This window comes from Ambystoma mexicanum, chromosome 5q (assembly GCF_040938575.1).
Source record: "Ambystoma mexicanum isolate Mex_15411 chromosome 5q, UKY_AmexF1_1, whole genome shotgun sequence".
Lineage (NCBI taxonomy): Eukaryota > Metazoa > Chordata > Amphibia > Caudata > Ambystomatidae > Ambystoma > Ambystoma mexicanum.
In genome coordinates this window covers 414,345,532-414,366,671 of record NC_090933.1, presented here as the reverse complement: position 1 = coordinate 414,366,671, position 21,140 = coordinate 414,345,532, and the positions used below count along the sequence as shown (strand labels likewise).

The window sequence follows — 21,140 nt, the reverse complement described above, 5'->3', positions numbered from 1 at the left end:
GTGTCTGGAGGGTGGCATGGGTCATCTAGGTGTGGGTTGGGAAGTGGAACGGGGCATTTTGGTGTGGCTCTGGAGGGAGGTGGTGGGGGCACATTGGTGTGGCTCTGGAGGGAGGTGGTGGGGCACATTGGTGTGGATCTTGGCGGAAGGATTGTGCACATGGGTATGTTTCTGGAGGGAGAGATGGGGAACAGTGGGTCTGGTGGGTAGCATGGGTCATCTAGGTGTGGGTTAGGAAGTTGGACGGGGCATCTTTGTGTGGCTCTGGAGGGAGGTGGTGGGGGCACATGGGTGTGTTTCTGGAGGGAGAGATGGGGCACAGCGGGTCTGGAGGGTGGCATGGGTCATCTAGGTGTGGGTTGCGAAGTTGGATGGGGCATCTTGGTGTGGCTCTGGGGGGAGGTGGTGGGGGCACATTGGCATGGATCTGGGCGGAGGAATGGTGCACATGCGTGTTTCTGGAGGGAGAGATGGGGCACAGTGGGTCTGGAGGGTGGCATGGGTCATCTAGGTGTGTGTTGGGAAGTGGGATGGGGTATCTTGGTGTGGCTCTGGAGGGAGGTGGTGGGGGCACATTGGTGTGGATCTGGAGGGAGGTGGTGGGGCACATTGGTGTGGATCTGGGTGGAGGGATGGTACACATGGGTGTGTTTCTGGAGGGAGAGATGGGGCACAGTGGGTCTGGACGGTGGCATGGGTCATCTAGGTGTGGGTTGGGAAGTGGAACGGGGCATTTTGGTGTGGCTCTGGGGGGAGGTGGTGGGGGCACATTGGTGTGGCTCTGGAGAGAGGTGGTGGGGCACATTGGTGTGGATCTTGGCGGAAGGATTGTGCACATGGGTATGTTTCTGGAGGGAGAGATGGGGAACAGTGGGTCTGGTGGGTAGCATGGATCATCTAGGTGTGGGTTAGGAAGTTGGACGGGGCATCTTGGTGTGGCTCTGGAGGGAGGTGGTGGGGCACATGGGTGTGTTTCTGGAGGGAGAGATGGGGCACAGCGGGTCTGGAGGGTGGCATGGGTCATCTAGGTGTGGGTTGCGAAGTTGGATGGGGCATCTTGGTGTGGCTCTGGGGGGAGGTGGTGGGGGCACATTGGCATGGATCTGGGCGGAGGGATGGTGCATATGCGTGTTTCTGGAGGGAGAGATGGGGCACAGTGGGTCTGGAGGGTGGCATGGGTCATCTAGGTGTGTGTTGGGAAGTGGGATGGGGCATCTTGGTGTGGCTCTGGAGGGAGGTGGTGGGGGCACATTGGTGTGGATCTGGAGGGAGGTGGTGGGGGCACATTGGTGTGGATCTGGGTGGAGGGATGGTACACATGGGTGTGTTTCTGGAGGGAGAGATGGGGCACAGTGGGTCTGGGCGGTGGCATGGGTCATCTAGGTGTGGGTTGGGAAGTGGGACGGGGTATTTTGGTGTGGCTCTGGAGGGAGGTGGTGGGAGCACATTGGTGTGGCTCTCGAGGGAGGTGGTCGGGCACATGGGTGTGTTTCTGGAGGGAGAGATGGGCCACAGTGGATCTGGAGGGTGGCATGGGTCATCTAGGTGTGGGTTGGGAAGTGGAACGGGGCATTTTGGTGTGGCTCTGGAGGGAGGTGGTGGGGCACATCGGTGTGGCTCTGGAGGGAGGTGATGGGGCACATTGGTGTGGATCTTGGCGGAGGGATGGTGCACATGGGTGTGTTTCTGGAGGGAGAGATAGGGGAACAGTGTGTCTGGAGGGTGGCATGGGTCATCTAGGTGTGGGTTGGGAAGTGGAACGGGGCATTTTGGTGTGGCTCTGGAGGGAGGTGGTGGGGGCACATTGGTGTGGCTCTGGAGGGAGGGGGTGGGGCACATTGGTGTGGATCTTGGTGGAAGGATTGTGCACATGGGTATGTTTCTGGAGGGAGAGATGGGGAACAGTGGGTCTGGTGGGTAGCATGGGTGATCTAGGTGTGGGTTAGGAAGTTGGACGGGGCATCTTGGTGTGGCTCTGGAGGGAGGTGGTGGGGGCACATGGGTGTGTTTCTAGAGGGAGAGATGGGGCACAGCGGGTCTGGAGGGTGGCATGGGTCATCTAGGTGTGGGTTGCGAAGTTGGATGGGGCATCTTGGTGTGGCTCTTGGGGGAGGTGGTGGGGGCACATTGGCGTGGATCTGGGCAGAGGGATGGTGCACATGCGTGTTTCTGGAGGGAGAGATGGGGCACAGTGGGTCTGGAGGGTGGCATGGGTCATCTAGGTGTGTGTTGGGAAGTGGGATGGGGCATCCTGGTGTGGGTCTGGAGGGAGGTGGTGGGGGCACATTGGTGTGGGTCTGGAGGGAGGTGGTGGGGGCACATTGGTGTGGATCTGGGTGGAGGGATGGTGCACATGGGTGTGTTTCTGAAGGGAGAGATGGGGCACAGTGTGTCTGGAGGGTGGCATGGGTCATCTAGGTATGGGTTGGGAAGTGGGACGGGGCATTTTGGTATGGCTCTGGAGGGAGGTGGTGGGGGCACATTGGTGTGGCTCTGGCGGGAGGTGGTGGGGCACATTGGTATGGATCTTGGCGGAGGGATGTTGCACATGGGTGTGTTTCTGGAGGGAGAGATGGGGCACAGCGGGTCTGGTGGGTAGCATGGGTCATCTAGGTGTGGGTTAGGAAGTTGGACGGGGCATCTTGGTGTGGCTCTGGAGGGAGGTGGTGGGGCACATTGGTGTGGCTCTGGGGGGAGGTGGATGGGGCACATGGGCGTGTTTCTGGAGGGAGAGATGGGGCACAGTGTGTCTGGAGGGTGGCAAGGGTCATCTAGGTGTGGATTGGGAAGTGGGACGGGGCATTTTGGTGTGGCTCTGGAGGGAGGTGGTGGGGGAACATTGGTGTGGCTCTGGAGGGAGGTGGTGGGGCACATTGGTGTGGATCTTGGCGGAAGGATGGTGCACATGGGTGTGTTTCTGGAGGGAGAGATGGGGCACAGTGGGTCTGGTGGGTAGCATGGGTCATCTAGGTGTGGGTTAGGATGTTGGGCGGGGCATCTTGGTGTGGCTCTGGGGGAGGTGGTGAGGCACATCGGTGTGGATCTTGGCGGAAGGATTGTGCACATGGGTATGTTTCTGGAGGGAGAGATGGGGAACAGTGGGTCTGGTGGGTAGCATGGGTCATCTAGGTGTGGGTTAGGAAGTTGGATGGGGCATCTTGGTGTGGCTCTGGAGGGAGGTGGTGGGGGCACATGGGTGTGTTTCTGGAGGGAGAGATGGGGCACAGCGGGTCTGGTGGGTAGCATGGGTCATCTAGGTGTGGGTTAGGAAGTTGGACGGGGCATCTTGGTGTGGCTCTGGAGGGAGGTGGTGGGGCACATTGGTGTGGCTCTGGGGGGAGGTGGATGGGGCACATGGGCGTGTTTCTGGAGGGAGAGATGGGGCACAGTGTGTCTGGAGGGTGGCAAGGGTCATCTAGGTGTGGATTGGGAAGTGGGACGGGGCATTTTGGTGTGGCTCTGGAGGGAGGTGGTGGGGGAACATTGGTGTGGCTCTGGAGGGAGGTGGTGGGGCACATTAGTGTGGATCTTGGCGGAAGGATGGTGCACATGGGTGTGTTTCTGGAGGGAGAGATGGGGCACAGTGGGTCTGGTGGGTAGCATAGGTCATCTAGGTGTGGGTTAGGATGTTGGGCGGGGCACATTGGTGTGGCTCTGGAGGGAGGTAGTGGAGCACATGGGTTTGTTTCTGGAGGGAGAGATGGGGCACATGGGCGTGTTTCTGGAGGGAGAGATGGGGCACAGTCGATCTGGAGGGTGGCATCGGTCATCTAGGTGTGGATTGGGAAGTGGAACGGGGCATTTTGGTGTGGCTCTGGAGGGAGGTGGTGGGGGCACATCGGTGTGGCTCTGGAGGGAGGTGGTGAGGCACATTGGTGTGGATCTTGGCGGAGGGATGGTGCACATGGGTGTGTTTCTGGAGGGAGAGATAGGGGAACAGTGTGTCTGGAGGGTGGCATGGGTCATCTAGGTGTGGGTTGGGAAGTGGAACGGGGCATTTTGGTGTGGCTCTGGAGGGAGGTGGTGGGGGCACATTGGTGTGGCTCTGGAGGGAGGTGGTGAGGCACATTGGTGTGGATCTTGGCGGAAGGATTGTGCACATGGGTATGTTTCTGGAGGGAGAGATGGGGAACAGTGGGTCTGGTGGGTAGCATGGGTCATCTAGGTGTGGGTTAGGAAGTTGGATGGGGCATCTTGGTGTGGCTCTGGAGGGAGGTGGTGGGGGCACATGGGTGTGTTTCTGGAGGGAGAGATGGGGCACAGTGGGTCTAGAGGGTGGCATGGGTCATCTAGGTGTGGGTTGCGAAGTTGGATGGGGCATCTTGGTGTGGCTCTGGGGGAGGTGGTGGGGGCACATTGGCGTGGATCTGGGCGGAGGGACGGTGCACATGCGTGTTTCTGGAGGGAGAGATGGGGCACAGTGGGTCTGGAGGGTGGCATGGGTCATCTAGGTGTGTGTTGGGAAGTGGGATGGGGCATCTTGGTGTGGCTCTGGAGGGAGGTGGTGGGGGCACATTGGTGTGGATCTGGAGGGAAGTGGTGGGGGCACATTGGTGTGGATCTGGGTGGAGGGATGGTACACAAGGGTGTGTTTCTGGAGGGAGAGATGGGGCACAGTGGGTCTGGACGGTGGCATGGGTCATCTAGGTGTGGGTTGGGAAGTGGAACAGGGCATTTTGGTGTGGCTCTGGGGGGAGGTGGTGGGGGCACATTGGTGTGGCTCTGGAGGGAGGTGTTGGGGCACATTGGTGTGGATCTTGGCGGAAGGATTGTGCACATGTTTATGTTTCTGGAGGGAGAGATGGGGAACAGTGGGTCTGGTGGGTAGCATGGGTCATCTAGGTGTGGGTTAGGAAGTTGGATGGGGCATCTTGGTGTGGCTCTGGAGGGAGGTGGTGGGGGCACATGGGTGTGTTTCTGGAGGGAGAGATGGGGCACAGCGGGTCTGGAGGGTGGCATGGGTCATCTAGGTGTGGGTTGCGAAGTTGGATGGGGCATCTTGGTGTGGCTCTGGGGGGAGGTGGTGGGGGCACATTGGCGTGGATCTGGGCGGAGGGATGGTGCACATGCGTCTTTCTGGAGGGAGAAATGGGGCACAGTGGGTCTGGAGGGTGGCATGGGTCATCTAGGTGTGTGTTGGGAAGTGGGATGGGGCATCTTGGTGTGGCTCTGGAGGGAGGTGGTGGGGGCACATTGGTGTGGATCTGGAGGGAGGTGGTGGGGGCACATTGGTGTGGATCTGGGTGGAGGGATGGTACACATGGGTTTGTTTCTGGAGGGAGAGATGGGGCACAGTGTGTCTGGAGGGTCGCATGGGTCATCTAGGTGTGGGTTGGGAAGTGGGACGGGGTATTTTGGTGTGGCTCTGGAGGGAGGTGGTGGGGGCACATTGGTGTGGCTCTCGAGGGAGGTGGTCGGGCACATTGGTGTGGATCTTGGCAGAGGGATGGGGCACAATGGTGTGTTTCTGGAGGGAGAGATGGGGCACAGTGGGTCTGGTGGGTAGCATGGGTCATCTAGGTGTGGGTTAGGAAGTTGGACGGGGCACATTGGTGTGGCTCTGGAGGGAGGTGGATGGGGCACATGGGCGTGTTTCTGGAGGGAGAGATGGGGCACAGTGGATCTGGAGGGTGGCATGGGTCATCTAGGTGTTGGTTGGGAAGTGGAACGGGGCATTTTGGTGTGGCTCTGGAGGGAGGTGGTGGGGGCACATCGGTGTGGCTCTGGAGGGAGGTGATGGGGCACATTGGTGTGGATCTTGGCAGAGGGATGGTGCACATGGGTGTGTTTCTGGAGGGAGAGATGGGAGAACAGTGTGTCTGGAGGGTGGCATGATGTCATCTAGGTGTGGGTTGGGAAGTGGAACGGGGCATTTTGGCGTGGCTCTGGAGGGAGGTGGTGGGGGCACATTGGTGTGGCTCTGGAGGGAGGTGATGGGGCACATTGGTGTGGATCTTGGCGGAGGGATGGTGCACATGGGTGTGTTTCTGGAGGGAGAGATGGGGGAACAGTGTGTCTGGAGGGTGGCATGGGTCATCTAGGTGTGGGTTGGGAAGTGGAACGGGGCATTTTGGTGTGGCTCTGGAGGGAGGTGGTGGGGGCACATTGGTGTGGCTCTGGAGGAGGTGGTGGGGCACATTGGTGTGGCTCTGGAGGGAGGTGGTGGGGCACATTGGTGTGGATCTTGGCGGAAGGATTGTGCACATGGGTATGCTTCTGGAGGGAGAGATGGGGAACAGTGGGTCTGGTGGGTGGCATGGGTCATCTAGGTGTGTGTTGGGAAGTGGGATGGGGCATCTTGGTGTGGCTCTGGAGGGATGTGGTGGGGGCACATTGGTGTGTTTCTGGAGGGAGAGATGGGGCACAGCGGGTCTGGAGGGTGGCATGGGTCATCTAGGTGTGTGTTGGGAAGTGGGATGGGGCATCTTGGTGTGGCTCTGGAGGGACGTGGTGGGGGCACATTGGTGTGGATCTGGAGGGAGGTGGTGGGGGCACATTGGTGTGGATCTGGGTGGAGGGATGGTAAACATGGGTGTGTTTCTGGAGGGAGAGGATGGGGCACAGTGGGTCTGGACGGTGGCATGGGTCATCTAGATGTGGGTTGGGAAGTGGGACGGGCATCTTGGTGTGGCTCTGGAGGGAGGTGGTCGGGTCCCATTGGTGTGGCTCTGGAGGGAGGTGGTGGGGGCACATTGGTGAGTTTCTGGAGGGAGGTGGTGGGGCACATTGGTATGGCTCTGGAGGGAGGTGGATGGGGCACATGGGCGTTTTTCTGGAGGGAGAGATGGGGCACAGTGGGTCTGGAGGGTGGCATGGGTCATCTAGGTGTGGGTTGGGAAGTTGGACTGGGCATCTTGGTGTGGCTCTGTAGGGAGGTGTTGGGGGCACATTGGTGTGGGTTTGATGGGAGGGATGGGGACATTGGTCTGGGGAGGGATGACCGCATATTGGTGTGAGTCTGGAAGGAGGGGACGGGGCACATTGGTGTGGGTCTGGGTGGATGGGGGCATACTAGGATGGGTGGTTTTAGAGGGGGTTGGCTGGGGCTATCTGCATGTGATTCAGGATCGGCACATGGGCATCTGATGCAAGGGGCATCTTGCTATGTGGAGGGAGGATGGTGCATTATGGTATTGGTCTAGAGGGAGGGATGGGGCATCTTGGTGTGGTTCTGAGAGGAAGGGATGGTGCACATGGGTGTGGGTCTGTAAGGAGGGATGGGGACATTGCTTTGGGTATGAAGGGAGGCACAGGACACATTGATGTGCATCTGGAGGGAGGGATGGGGCACATTAGTGTGGGTCTGGGTGGAGGGATGGTGCACATGGGTGTGTTTCTGAAGGGAGAGATGGGGCACAGTGTGTCTGGAGGGTGGCATGGGTCATCTAGGTATGGATTGGGAAGTGGGACGGGGCATTTTGGTGTGGCTCTGGAGGGAGGTGATGGGGGCACATTGGTGTGGCTCTGGCGGGAGGTGGTGGGGCACATTGGTGTGGATCTTGGCGGAGGGATGTTGCACATGGGTGTGTTTCTGGAGGGAGAGATGGGGCACAGCGGGTCTGGTGGGTAGCATGGGTCATCTAGGTGTGGGTTAGGAAGTTGGACGGGGCATCTTGGTGTGGCTCTGGAGGGAGGTGGTGGGGCACATTGGTGTGGCTCTGGGGGGAGGTGGATGGGGCACATGGGCGTGTTTCTGGAGGGAGAGATGGGGCACAGTGTGTCTGGAGGGTGGCAAGGGTCATCTAGGTGTGGATTGGGAAGTGGGACGGGGCATTTTGGTGTGGCTCTGGAGGGAGGTGGTGGGGGAACATTGGTGTGGCTCTGGAGGGAGGTGGTGGGGCACATTGGTGTGGATCTTGGCGGAAGGATGGTGCACATGGGTGTGTTTCTGGAGGGAGAGATGGGGCACAGTGGGTCTGGTGGGTAGCATGGGTCATCTAGGTGTGGGTTAGGATGTTGGGCGGGGCACATTGGTGTGGCTCTGGAGGGAGGTGGTGGAGCACATGGGTTTGTTTCTGGAGGGAGAGATGGGGCACATGGGCGTGTTTCTGGAGGGAGAGTTGGGGCACAGTGGATCTGGAGGGTGGCATGGGTCATCTAGGTGTGGGTTGGGAAGTGGAACGGGGCATTTTGGTGTGGCTCTGGAGGGAGGTGGTGGGGGCACATCGGTGTGGCTCTGGAGGGAGGTGATGGGGCACATTGGTGTGGATCTTGGCGGAGGGATCGTGCACATGGGTGTGTTTCTGGAGGGAGAGATGGGGGAACAGTGTGTCTGCAGGGTGGTATGGGTCATCTAGGTGTGGGTGGGAAGTGGAACCGGGCATTTTGGTGTGGCTCTGGAGGGAGGTGGTGGGGGCACATTGGTGTGGCTCTGGAGGGAGGTGGTGAGGCACATGGGTGTGTTTCTGGAGGGAGAGATGGGGCACAGTGGGTCTGGAGGGTGGCATGGGTCATCTAGGTGTGGGATGCGAAGTTGGATGGGGCATCTTGGTGTGGCTCTGGGGGAGGTGGTGGGGGCACACTGGCGTGGATCTGGCGGAGGGACGGTGCACATGCGTGTTTCTGGAGGGAGAGATGGGGCACAGTGGGTCTGGAGGGTGGCATGGGTCATCTAGGTGTGTGTTGGGAAGTGGGATGCGGCATCTTGGTGTGGCTCTGGAGGGAGGTGGTGGGGGCACATTGGTGTGGATCTGGAGGGAAGTGGTGGGGGCACATTGGTGTGGATCTGGGTGGAGGGATGGTACACATGGGTGTGTTTCTGGAGGGAGAGATGGGGCACAGTGGGTCTGGATGGTGGTATGGGTCATCTAGGTGTGGGTTGGGAAGTGGAACGGGGCATTTTGGTGTGGCTCTGGGGGGAGGTGGTGGGGGCACATTGGTGTGGCTCTGGAGGGAGGTGTTGGGGCACATTGGTGTGGATCTTGGCGGAAGGATTGTGCACTTGTTTATGTTTCTGGAGGGAGAGATGGGGAACAGTGGGTCTGGTGGGTAGCATGGGTCATCTAGGTGTGGGTTAGGAAGTTGGACGGGGCATCTTGGTGTGGCTCTGGAGGGAGGTGGTGGGGGCACATGGGTGTGTTTCTGGAGGGAGAGATGGGGCACAGCGGGTCTGGAGGGTGGCATGGGTCATCTAGGTGTGGGTTGCGAAGTTGGATGGGGCATCTTGGTGTGGCTCTGGGGGGAGGTGGTGGGGGCACATTGGCGTGGATCTGGGTGGAGGGATGGTGCACATGCGTCTTTCTGGAGGGAGAGATGGGGCACAGTGGGTCTGGAGGGTGGCATGGGTCATCTAGGTGTGTGTTGGGAAGTGGGATGGGGCATCTTGGTGTGGCTCTGGAGGGAGGTGGTGGGGGCACATTGGTGTGGATCTGGAGGGAGGTGGTGGGGGCACATTGGTGTGGATCTGGGTGGAGGGATGGTACACATGGGTTTGTTTCTGGAGGGAGAGATGGGGCACAGTGTGTCTGGAGGGTGGCATGGGTCATCTAGGTGTGGGTTGGGAGTGGGACGGGGTATTTTGGTGTGGCTCTGGAGGGAGGTGGTGGGGGCACATTGGTGTGGCTCTCGAGGGAGGTGGTCGGGCACATTGGTGTGGATCTTGGCGGAGGGGTGGTGCACAATGGTGTGTTTCTGGAGGGAGAGATGGGGCACAGTGGATCTGGAGGGTGGCATGGGTCATCTAGGTGTGGGTTGGGAAGTGGAACGGGGCATTTTGGTGTGGCTCTGGAGGGAGGTGGTGGGGGCACATCGGTGTGGGTCTGGAGGGAGGTGGTGGGGGCACATTGGTGTGGATCTGGGTGGAGGGATGGTGCACATGGGTGTGTTTCTGAAGGGAGAGATGGGGCACAGTGTGTCTGGAGGGTGGCATGGGTCATCTAGGTATGGGTTGGGAAGTGGGACGGGGCATTTTGGTGTGGCTCTGGAGGGAGGTGGTGGGGGCACATTGGTGTGGCTCTGGCGGGAGGTGGTGGGGCACATTGGTATGGATCTTGGCGGAGGGATGTTGCACATGGGTGTGTTTCTGGAGGGAGAGATGGGGCACAGCGGGTCTGGTGGGTAGCATGGGTCATCTAGGTGTGGGTTAGGAAGTTGGACGGGGCATCTTGGTGTGGCTCTGGAGGGAGGTGGTGGGGCACATTGGTGTGGCTCTGGGGGGAGGTGGATGGGGCACATGGGCGTGTTTCTGGAGGGAGAGATGGGGCACAGTGTGTCTGGAGGGTGGCAAGGGTCATCTAGGTGTGGATTGGGAAGTGGGACGGGGCATTTTGGTGTGGCTCTGGAGGGAGGTGGTGGGGGAACATTGGTGTGGCTCTGGAGGGAGGTGGTGGGGCACATTGGTGTGGATCTTGGCGGAAGGATGGTGCACATGGGTGTGTTTCTGGAGGGAGAGATGGGGCACAGTGGGTCTGGTGGGTAGCATGGGTCATCTAGGTGTGGGTTAGGATGTTGGGCGGGGCATCTTGGTGTGGCTCTGGGGGAGGTGGTGAGGCACATCGGTGTGGATCTTGGCGGAAGGATTGTGCACATGGGTATGTTTCTGGAGGGAGAGATGGGGAACAGTGGGTCTGGTGGGTAGCATGGGTCATCTAGGTGTGGGTTAGGAAGTTGGATGGGGCATCTTGGTGTGGCTCTGGAGGGAGGTGGTGGGGGCACATGGGTGTGTTTCTGGAGGGAGAGATGGGGCACAGCGGGTCTGGTGGGTAGCATGGGTCATCTAGGTGTGGGTTAGGAAGTTGGACGGGGCATCTTGGTGTGGCTCTGGAGGGAGGTGGTGGGGCACATTGGTGTGGCTCTGGGGGGAGGTGGATGGGGCACATGGGCGTGTTTCTGGAGGGAGAGATGGGGCACAGTGTGTCTGGAGGGTGGCAAGGGTCATCTAGGTGTGGATTGGGAAGTGGGACGGGGCATTTTGGTGTGGCTCTGGAGGGAGGTGGTGGGGGAACATTGGTGTGGCTCTGGAGGGAGGTGGTGGGGCACATTGGTGTGGATCTTGGCGGAAGGATGGTGCACATGGGTGTGTTTCTGGAGGGAGAGATGGGGCACAGTGGGTCTGGTGGGTAGCATAGGTCATCTAGGTGTGGGTTAGGATGTTGGGCGGGGCACATTGGTGTGGCTCTGGAGGGAGGTGGTGGAGCACATGGGTTTGTTTCTGGAGGGAGAGATGGGGCACATGGGCGTGTTTCTGGAGGGAGAGATGGGGCACAGTCGATCTGGAGGGTGGCATCGGTCATCTAGGTGTGGGTTGGGAAGTGGAACGGGGCATTTTGGTGTGGCTCTGGAGGGAGGTGGTGGGGGCACATCGGTGTGGCTCTGGAGGGAGGTGGTGAGGCACATTGGTGTGGATCTTGGCGGAGGGATGGTGCACATGGGTGTGTTTCTGGAGGGAGAGATAGGGGAACAGTGTGTCTGGAGGGTGGCATGGGTCATCTAGGTGTGGGTTGGGAAGTGGAACGGGGCATTTTGGTGTGGCTCTGGAGGGAGGTGGTGGGGGCACATTGGTGTGGCTCTGGAGGGAGGTGGTGAGGCACATTGGTGTGGATCTTGGCGGAAGGATTGTGCACATGGGTATGTTTCTGGAGGGAGAGATGGGGAACAGTGGGTCTGGTGGGTAGCATGGGTCATCTAGGTGTGGGTTAGGAAGTTGGATGGGGCATCTTGGTGTGGCTCTGGAGGGAGGTGGTGGGGGCACATGGGTGTGTTTCTGGAGGGAGAGATGGGGCACAGTGGGTCTAGAGGGTGGCATGGGTCATCTAGGTGTGGGTTGCGAAGTTGGATGGGGCATCTTGGTGTGGCTCTGGGGGAGGTGGTGGGGGCACATTGGCGTGGATCTGGGCGGAGGGACGGTGCACATGCGTGTTTCTGGAGGGAGAGATGGGGCACAGTGGGTCTGGAGGGTGGCATGGGTCATCTAGGTGTGTGTTGGGAAGTGGGATGGGGCATCTTGGTGTGGCTCTGGAGGGAGGTGGTGGGGGCACATTGGTGTGGATCTGGAGGGAAGTGGTGGGGGCACATTGGTGTGGATCTGGGTGGAGGGATGGTACACATGGGTGTGTTTCTGGAGGGAGAGATGGGGCACAGTGGGTCTGGACGGTGGCATGGGTCATCTAGGTGTGGGTTGGGAAGTGGAACAGGGCATTTTGGTGTGGCTCTGGGGGGAGGTGGTGGGGGCACATTGGTGTGGCTCTGGAGGGAGGTGTTGGGGCACATTGGTGTGGATCTTGGCGGAAGGATTGTGCACATGTTTATGTTTCTGGAGGGAGAGATGGGGAACAGTGGGTCTGGTGGGTAGCATGGGTCATCTAGGTGTGGGTTAGGAAGTTGGATGGGGCATCTTGGTGTGGCTCTGGAGGGAGGTGGTGGGGGCACATGGGTGTGTTTCTGGAGGGAGAGATGGGGCACAGCGGGTCTGGAGGGTGGCATGGGTCATCTAGGTGTGGGTTGCGAAGTTGGATGGGGCATCTTGGTGTGGCTCTGGGGGGAGGTGGTGGGGGCACATTGGCGTGGATCTGGGCGGAGGGATGGTGCACATGCGTCTTTCTGGAGGGAGAAATGGGGCACAGTGGGTCTGGAGGGTGGCATGGGTCATCTAGGTGTGTGTTGGGAAGTGGGATGGGGCATCTTGGTGTGGCTCTGGAGGGAGGTGGTGGGGGCACATTGGTGTGGATCTGGAGGGAGGTGGTGGGGGCACATTGGTGTGGATCTGGGTGGAGGGATGGTACACATGGGTTTGTTTCTGGAGGGAGAGATGGGGCACAGTGTGTCTGGAGGGTCGCATGGGTCATCTAGGTGTGGGTTGGGAAGTGGGACGGGGTATTTTGGTGTGGCTCTGGAGGGAGGTGGTGGGGGCACATTGGTGTGGCTCTCGAGGGAGGTGGTCGGGCACATTGGTGTGGATCTTGGCAGAGGGATGGGGCACAATGGTGTGTTTCTGGAGGGAGAGATGGGGCACAGTGGGTCTGGTGGGTAGCATGGGTCATCTAGGTGTGGGTTAGGAAGTTGGACGGGGCACATTGGTGTGGCTCTGGAGGGAGGTGGATGGGGCACATGGGCGTGTTTCTGGAGGGAGAGATGGGGCACAGTGGATCTGGAGGGTGGCATGGGTCATCTAGGTGTTGGTTGGGAAGTGGAACGCGGCATTTTGGTGTGGCTCTGGAGGGAGGTGGTGGGGGCACATCGGTGTGGCTCTGGAGGGAGGTGATGGGGCACATTGGTGTGGATCTTGGCAGAGGGATGGTGCACATGGGTGTGTTTCTGGAGGGAGAGATGGGAGAACAGTGTGTCTGGAGGGTGGCATGATGTCATCTAGGTGTGGGTTGGGAAGTGGAACGGGGCATTTTGGCGTGGCTCTGGAGGGAGGTGGTGGGGGCACATTGGTGTGGCTCTGGAGGGAGGTGATGGGGCACATTGGTGTGGATCTTGGCGGAGGGATGGTGCACATGGGTGTGTTTCTGGAGGGAGAGATGGGGGAACAGTGTGTCTGGAGGGTGGCATGGGTCATCTAGGTGTGGGTTGGGAAGTGGAACGGGGCATTTTGGTGTGGCTCTGGAGGGAGGTGGTGGGGGCACATTGGTGTGGCTCTGGAGGAGGTGGTGGGGCACATTGGTGTGGCTCTGGAGGGAGGTGGTGGGGCACATTGGTGTGGATCTTGGCGGAAGGATTGTGCACATGGGTATGCTTCTGGAGGGAGAGATGGGGAACAGTGGGTCTGGTGGGTGGCATGGGTCATCTAGGTGTGTGTTGGGAAGTGGGATGGGGCATCTTGGTGTGGCTCTGGAGGGATGTGGTGGGGGCACATTGGTGTGTTTCTGGAGGGAGAGATGGGGCACAGCGGGTCTGGAGGGTGGCATGGGTCATCTAGGTGTGTGTTGGGAAGTGGGATGGGGCATCTTGGTGTGGCTCTGGAGGGACGTGGTGGGGGCACATTGGTGTGGATCTGGAGGGAGGTGGTGGGGGCACATTGGTGTGGATCTGAGTGGAGGGATGGTAAACATGGGTGTGTTTCTGGAGGGAGAGGATGGGGCACAGTGGGTCTGGACGGTGGCATGGGTCATCTAGATGTGGGTTGGGAAGTGGGACGGGCATCTTGGTGTGGCTCTGGAGGGAGGTGGTCGGGTCCCATTGGTGTGGCTCTGGAGGGAGGTGGTGGGGGCACATTGGTGAGTTTCTGGAGGGAGGTGGTGGGGCACATTGGTATGGCTCTGGAGGGAGGTGGATGGGGCACATGGGCGTTTTTCTGGAGGGAGAGATGGGGCACAGTGGGTCTGGAGGGTGGCATGGGTCATCTAGGTGTGGGTTGGGAAGTTGGACTGGGCATCTTGGTGTGGCTCTGTAGGGAGGTGTTGGGGGCACATTGGTGTGGGTTTGATGGGAGGGATGGGGACATTGGTCTGGGGAGGGATGACCGCATATTGGTGTGAGTCTGGAAGGAGGGGACGGGGCACATTGGTGTGGGTCTGGGCGGATGGGGGCATACTAGGATGGGTGGTTTTAGAGGGGGTTGGCTGGGGCTATCTGCATGTGATTCAGGATCGGCACATGGGCATCTGATGCAAGGGGCATCTTGCTATGTGGAGGGAGGATGGTGCATTATGGTATTGGTCTAGAGGGAGGGATGGGGCATCTTGGTGTGGTTCTGAGAGGAAGGGATGGTGCACATGGGTGTGGGTCTGTAGGGAGGGATGGGGACATTGCTTTGGGTATGAAGGGAGGCACAGGACACATTGATGTGCATCTGGAGGGAGGGATGGGGCACATTAGTGTGGGTCTGGGTGGAGGGATGGTGCACATGGGTGTGTTTCTGAAGGGAGAGATGGGGCACAGTGTGTCTGGAGGGTGGCATGGGTCATCTAGGTATGGATTGGGAAGTGGGACGGGGCATTTTGGTGTGGCTCTGGAGGGAGGTGGTGGGGGCACATTGGTGTGGCTCTGGCGGGAGGTGGTGGGGCACATTGGTGTGGATCTTGGCGGAGGGATGTTGCACATGGGTGTGTTTCTGGAGGGAGAGATGGGGCACAGCGGGTCTGGTGGGTAGCATGGGTCATCTAGGTGTGGGTTAGGAAGTTGGACGGGGCATCTTGGTGTGGCTCTGGAGGGAGGTGGTGGGGCACATTGGTGTGGCTCTGGGGGGAGGTGGATGGGGCACATGGGCGTGTTTCTGGAGGGAGAGATGGGGCACAGTGTGTCTGGAGGGTGGCAAGGGTCATCTAGGTGTGGATTGGGAAGTGGGACGGGGCATTTTGGTGTGGCTCTGGAGGGAGGTGGTGGGGGAACATTGGTGTGGCTCTGGAGGGAGGTGGTGGGGCACATTGGTGTGGATCTTGGCGGAAGGATGGTGCACATGGGTGTGTTTCTGGAGGGAGAGATGGGGCACAGTGGGTCTGGTGGGTAGCATGGGTCATCTAGGTGTGGGTTAGGATGTTGGGCGGGGCACATTGGTGTGGCTCTGGAGGGAGGTGGTGGAGCACATGGGTTTGTTTCTGGAGGGAGAGATGGGGCACATGGGCGTGTTTCTGGAGGGAGAGATGGGGCACAGTGGATCTGGAGGGTGGCATGGGTCATCTAGGTGTGGGTTGGGAAGTGGAACGGGGCATTTTGGTGTGGCTCTGGAGGGAGGTGGTGGGGGCACATCGGTGTGGCTCTGGAGGGAGGTGATGGGGCACATTGGTGTGGATCTTGGCGGAGGGATCGTGCACATGGGTGTGTTTCTGGAGGGAGAGATGGGGGAACAGTGTGTCTGCAGGGTGGTATGGGTCATCTAGGTGTGGGTGGGAAGTGGAACCGGGCATTTTGGTGTGGCTCTGGAGGGAGGTGGTGGGGGCACATTGGTGTGGCTCTGGAGGGAGGTGGTGAGGCACATGGGTGTGTTTCTGGAGGGAGAGATGGGGCACAGTGGGTCTGGAGGGTGGCATGGGTCATCTAGGTGTGGGATGCGAAGTTGGATGGGGCATCTTGGTGTGGCTCTGGGGGAGGTGGTGGGGGCACATTGGCGTGGATCTGGCGGAGGGACGGTGCACATGCGTGTTTCTGGAGGGAGAGATGGGGCACAGTGGGTCTGGAGGGTGGCATGGGTCATCTAGGTGTGTGTTGGGAAGTGGGATGGGGCATCTTGGTGTGGCTCTGGAGGGAGGTGGTGGGGGCACATTGGTGTGGATCTGGAGGGAAGTGGTGGGGGCACATTGGTGTGGATCTGGGTGGAGGGATGGTACACATGGGTGTGTTTCTGGAGGGAGAGATGGGGCACAGTGGGTCTGGATGGTGGTATGGGTCATCTAGGTGTGGGTTGGGAAGTGGAACGGGGCATTTTGGTGTGGCTCTGGGGGGAGGTGGTGGGGGCACATTGGTGTGGCTCTGGAGGGAGGTGTTGGGGCACATTGGTGTGGATCTTGGCGGAAGGATTGTGCACTTGTTTATGTTTCTGGAGGGAGAGATGGGGAACAGTGGGTCTGGTGGGTAGCATGGGTCATCTAGGTGTGGGTTAGGAAGTTGGACGGGGCATCTTGGTGTGGCTCTGGAGGGAGGTGGTGGGGGCACATGGGTGTGTTTCTGGAGGGAGAGATGGGGCACAGCGGGTCTGGAGGGTGGCATGGGTCATCTAGGTGTGGGTTGCGAAGTTGGATGGGGCATCTTGGTGTGGCTCTGGGGGGAGGTGGTGGGGGCACATTGGCGTGGATCTGGGTGGAGGGATGGTGCACATGCGTCTTTCTGGAGGGAGAGATGGGGCACAGTGGGTCTGGAGGGTGGCATGGGTCATCTAGGTGTGTGTTGGGAAGTGGGATGGGGCATCTTGGTGTGGCTCTGGAGGGAGGTGGTGGGGGCACATTGGTGTGGATCTGGAGGGAGGTGGTGGGGGCACATTGGTGTGGATCTGGGTGGAGGGATGGTACACATGGGTTTGTTTCTGGAGGGAGAGATGGGGCACAGTGTGTCTGGAGGGTGGCATGGGTCATCTAGGTGTGGGTTGGGAAGTGGGACGGGGTATTTTGGTGTGGCTCTGGAGGGAGGTGGTGGGGGCACATTGGTGTGGCTCTCGAGGGAGGTGGTCGGGCACATTGGTGTGGATCTTGGCGGAGGGATGGTGCACAATGGTGTGTTTCTGGAGGGAGAGATGGGGCACAGTGGGTCTGGTGGGTAGCATGGGTCATCTAGGTGTGGGTTAGGAAGTTGGACGGAGCACATTGGTGTGGCTCTGGAGGGAGGTGGATGGGGCACATGGCCGTGTTTCTGGAGGGAGAGATGGGGCACAGTGGATCTGGAGGGTGGCATGGGTCATCTAGGTGTGGGTTGGGAAGTGGAACGGGGCATTTTGGTGTGGCTCTGGAGGGAGGTGGTGGGGGCACATCGGTGTGGCTCTGGAGGGAGGTGATGGGGCACATTGATGTGTATCTTGGCGGAGGGATGGTGCACATGGGTGTGTTTCTGGAGGAAGAGATGGGGGAACAGTGTGTCTGGAGGGTGGCATGATGTCATCTAGGTGTGGGTTGGGAAGTGGAACGGGGCATTTTGGTGTGGCTCTGGAGGGAGGTGGTGGGGGCACATTGGTGTGGCTCTGGAGGGAGGTGGTGGGGCACATTGGTGTGGATCTTGGTGGAATGATTGTGCACATGGGTATGTTTCTGGAGGGAGAGATGGGGAACAGTGGGTCTGGTGGGTAGCATGGGTGATCCAGGTGTGGGTTAGGAAGTTGGACGGGGCATCTTGGTGTGGCTCTGGAGGGAGGTGGTGGGGGCACATGGGTGTGTTTCTGGAGGGAGAGATGGGGCACAGCGGGTCTGGAGGGTGGCATGGGTCATCTAGGTGTGGGTTGGGAAGTGGAACGGGGCATTTTGGTGTGGCTCTGGGGGGAGGTGTTGGGGCACATTGGTGTGGATCTTGGCGGAAGGATTGTGCACATGGGTATGTTTCTGGAGGGAGAGATGGGGAACAGTGGGTCTGGTGGGTAGCATGGGCCATCTAGGTGTGGGTTAGGAAGTTGGACGGGGCATCTTGGTGTGGCTCTGGAGGGAGGTGGTGGGGGCACATGGGTGTGTTTCTGGAGGGAGAGATGGGGCACAGCGGGTCTGGAGGGTGGCATGGGTCATCTAGGTGTGGGTTGCGAAGTTGGATGGGGCATCTTGGTGTGGCTCTGGGGGGAGGTGGTGGGGGCACATTGGCGTGGATCTGGGCAGAGGGATGGTGCACATGCGTGTTTCTGGAGGGAGAGATGGGGCACAGTGGGTCTGGAGGGTGGCATGGGTCATCTAGGTGTGTGTTGGGAAGTGGGATGGGGCATCTTGGTCTGGCTCTGGAGGGATGTGGTGGGGGCACATTGGTGTGGATCTGGAGGGAGGTGGTGGGGGCACATTGGTGTGGATCTGGGTGGAGGGATGGTACACATGGGTGTGTTTCTGTAGGGAGAGATGGGGCACAGTGGGTCTGGACGGTGGCATGGGTCATCTAGGTGTGGGTCTGGGCGGATGGGGGCATACTAGGATGGGTGGTTTTAGAGGGGGTTGGCTGGGGCTATCTGCATGTGATTCAGGATCGGCACATGGGCATCTGATGCAAGGGGCATCTTGCTATGTGGAGGGAGGATGGTGCATTATGGTATTGGTCTAGAGGGAGGGATGGGGCATCTTGGTGTGGTTCTGAGAGGAAGGGATGGTGCACATGGGTGTGGGTCTGTAGGGAGGGATGGGGACATTGCTTTGGGTATGAAGGGAGGCACAGGACACATTGATGTGCATCTGGAGGGAGGGATGGGGCACATTGGTGTGAGTCTGGAGGGAAGGATTGGGGCTCAATGGTCGGAGGACGGATAGGGGCATCTTTCTGTGTGGAGGGAGCATGGGCCATCATGGTATGTGTCTTGAGGAAGGGATTGTGCATCGTGGAGTCTGGATCGGAGAGGGCATTGTTGATATGGAATGGGCATATGATGGGGGCATGTCAGGGAAAGGTGGAGTATGTGGGCCAGGGCTGGAGCGCTCTGGTGGGAAGGAAGGGGGCATCTGGGTGTGAATGGCGGGATGGGGTATGTTTGTCTGGAGAGAAGGATGTTGGTTTATTGGAGTGGTGGGAGCATGTGTGTGTCGAAGGGATGGGGTAATCGGGTGTGGGTATAGAGAGAGGGCGAATGGCGCCATCTGAGTGTGGAGGTAGAGATGAAGCATATGGGTGTGGCTCTGAGGGGTGGAGCATCTTGGTGTAGGTATGGAGGGACAGATGTTGGTGTCTTTGTGGGTTCGGATGGAGGGATGGTGGCATTTGAATCTGGAACGTGTTTGGAAGGAGAAATGGGGCATTTTAGTGTGAATGGTTTCTGCTTGTGGGTGGGGGCATAAAGGATCATTAACAGCGGAGCAGCGGGTGGGAGAGCCGTGCGCCCGACCTCGGTTGCATCCCAGACGTGCACACCCACAGCCCCGGGCACCTCTCGCGGAGCGGTCCGGTGCGCGTGGTCAACCAGCCCCCTCTCCTCACTGAGCCCGCATCTGCGCTGGCCGGGGGGCGCACACTCCTCTCTCTGACCTGCCAGCGGCTGGGCATTGATGGGGACACCCCGGTCACCAGGGAAGCCCTGACTGGGGGCAGCCGGGAGCCGAGGGAAACCTCACTGCTCTCGAGGGGTGCCTCCCCAGGCAGACAGGCACACGGGCAAGCCAGGCATGAGCCATGGTGCAGCTGGCTCACTTGACGGTGGGCGCGAAGGTTCCAGCCGCCCACATCTGTGTGTGAGCAATGGCCAGGCCCGCTGGCACAGTGGGTGACCTTCCCTCTTGCCCAGGTACCTGGAGCTGGGTCCTATGCGGCCGGGCGGGGGTTTGAAGACTCTAGTGGTCCCACCCGACCCCCTGTCTGTGCTGTCTCTGGCCTGCCTCGTTGTCCATCTCCCAGCCCCCCTCCCAAAAGGGAAGTGGAAGGGGTCGGGGAAGGATGAGTGGATCGGGCCGTGTGGGCAGGTGGCAGAGCGGCCTACCTCCATCCCCCTGGGAAGCGCTGTGCTGCTGCAGCTGGCGGTCAGGCTGAGCACCTGGATTATTATTTTTTATTTTTTTGAAACCACAATGGTTTCGGCCGAGCTAGACAGGGAGCTGGGCTGTCCTGCCACAGCCAGCGCTGCCTCCCCCAACCTCTCCTGCACCAGCAGGGTCAGGCCGACGTCTAGGACAAAAAAAGTTGCATGTGGCTCTTGGCGGTGGATCACTCGACTCGTGCATCGATGAAGAACGCAGCTAGCTGCGAGAATTAGTGTGAATTGCAGGACACATTGATCAACACTTCGAACGCACCATGTGGCCCTGGGTTTTTCCCGGGACTACGCCTGTCTGAGGGTCGCTTGTACATCAATCACCCCAGGGTTCACTCCCAGGGGCGTGGCTGGGGCTGTCGCAGGGACCCCATTCCATTCATCCCCCTAAGGTCAGACCCCGATCAGCACCGTCGCTGGATCCTTGGATCTGGCGCGCAAGCTCATTGCCGACGCGTCCTGGTTTCCCCAGTTTCCGCACCTCATGCTGGTTTCGGGAGGGCCGGGTGGCCGACGTGCCCCGGATGTGGTGGCGGCGGCAGCAGGCTTTAAAAAAGCCTGGCGCACCTTCACCCTACCCCGGGGCACCTGGCCGTGCTGTGTGAGGCTGTCTTTGGTGTCCCACGGCTGCCGGCGCAGGATGACCATGGAGCACGGACCTCGTGGTGGGCTTCGGTCACAGATTGGAACAGAATACACTCGCCTGCACCAAGGGCTGGGGCAACCCCCCATACGGGCCCGAGGCCAGCTGCCCTGAGCTTTGTGCTCCCCGACCACGGCCTCAGATCAGACATGGTGACCTGCTGAATTTAAGCATATTACTAAGCAGAGGAAAAGGAACTAACCAAGATTCCCTCAGTAACGGCCAGTGAAAAGGGAAGAGCCCAGCGCCGAATCCCCATTCAGCAGCAGGCGTGGGAAATGTGGCGTACAGAAGACCGACTCCCCGGCTTCACTCAGGGGGCTCAAGTCCTTCTGATCGAGTCTCCCCACGCTGATGGTGTTAGGCCGATAGCGGCCTGTTTGCACACCGGGATTAGGTCTTCTTGGAGTCAGGTTACTTGGGAATGCAGCCCAAAGCGTGTGGTAAACTCTGTCTAAGGCTAAATACGGGCGCGAGACTGGTGACCAACAA

The 21,140-nt window shown here is 59.7% G+C and overlaps 1 non-coding gene across 1 annotated transcript; it reads left to right on the top strand.

Moving 5' to 3' along the window:
* The first annotated feature begins 20,162 nt into the window (after positions 1–20,162).
* LOC138499297 (5.8S ribosomal RNA) lies at positions 20,163–20,313 on the top strand. The gene has a single exon (XR_011279313.1). It is a non-coding gene; the product is annotated as a 5.8S ribosomal RNA (ribosomal RNA).
* The last annotated feature ends 827 nt before the right edge of the window (positions 20,314–21,140 follow it).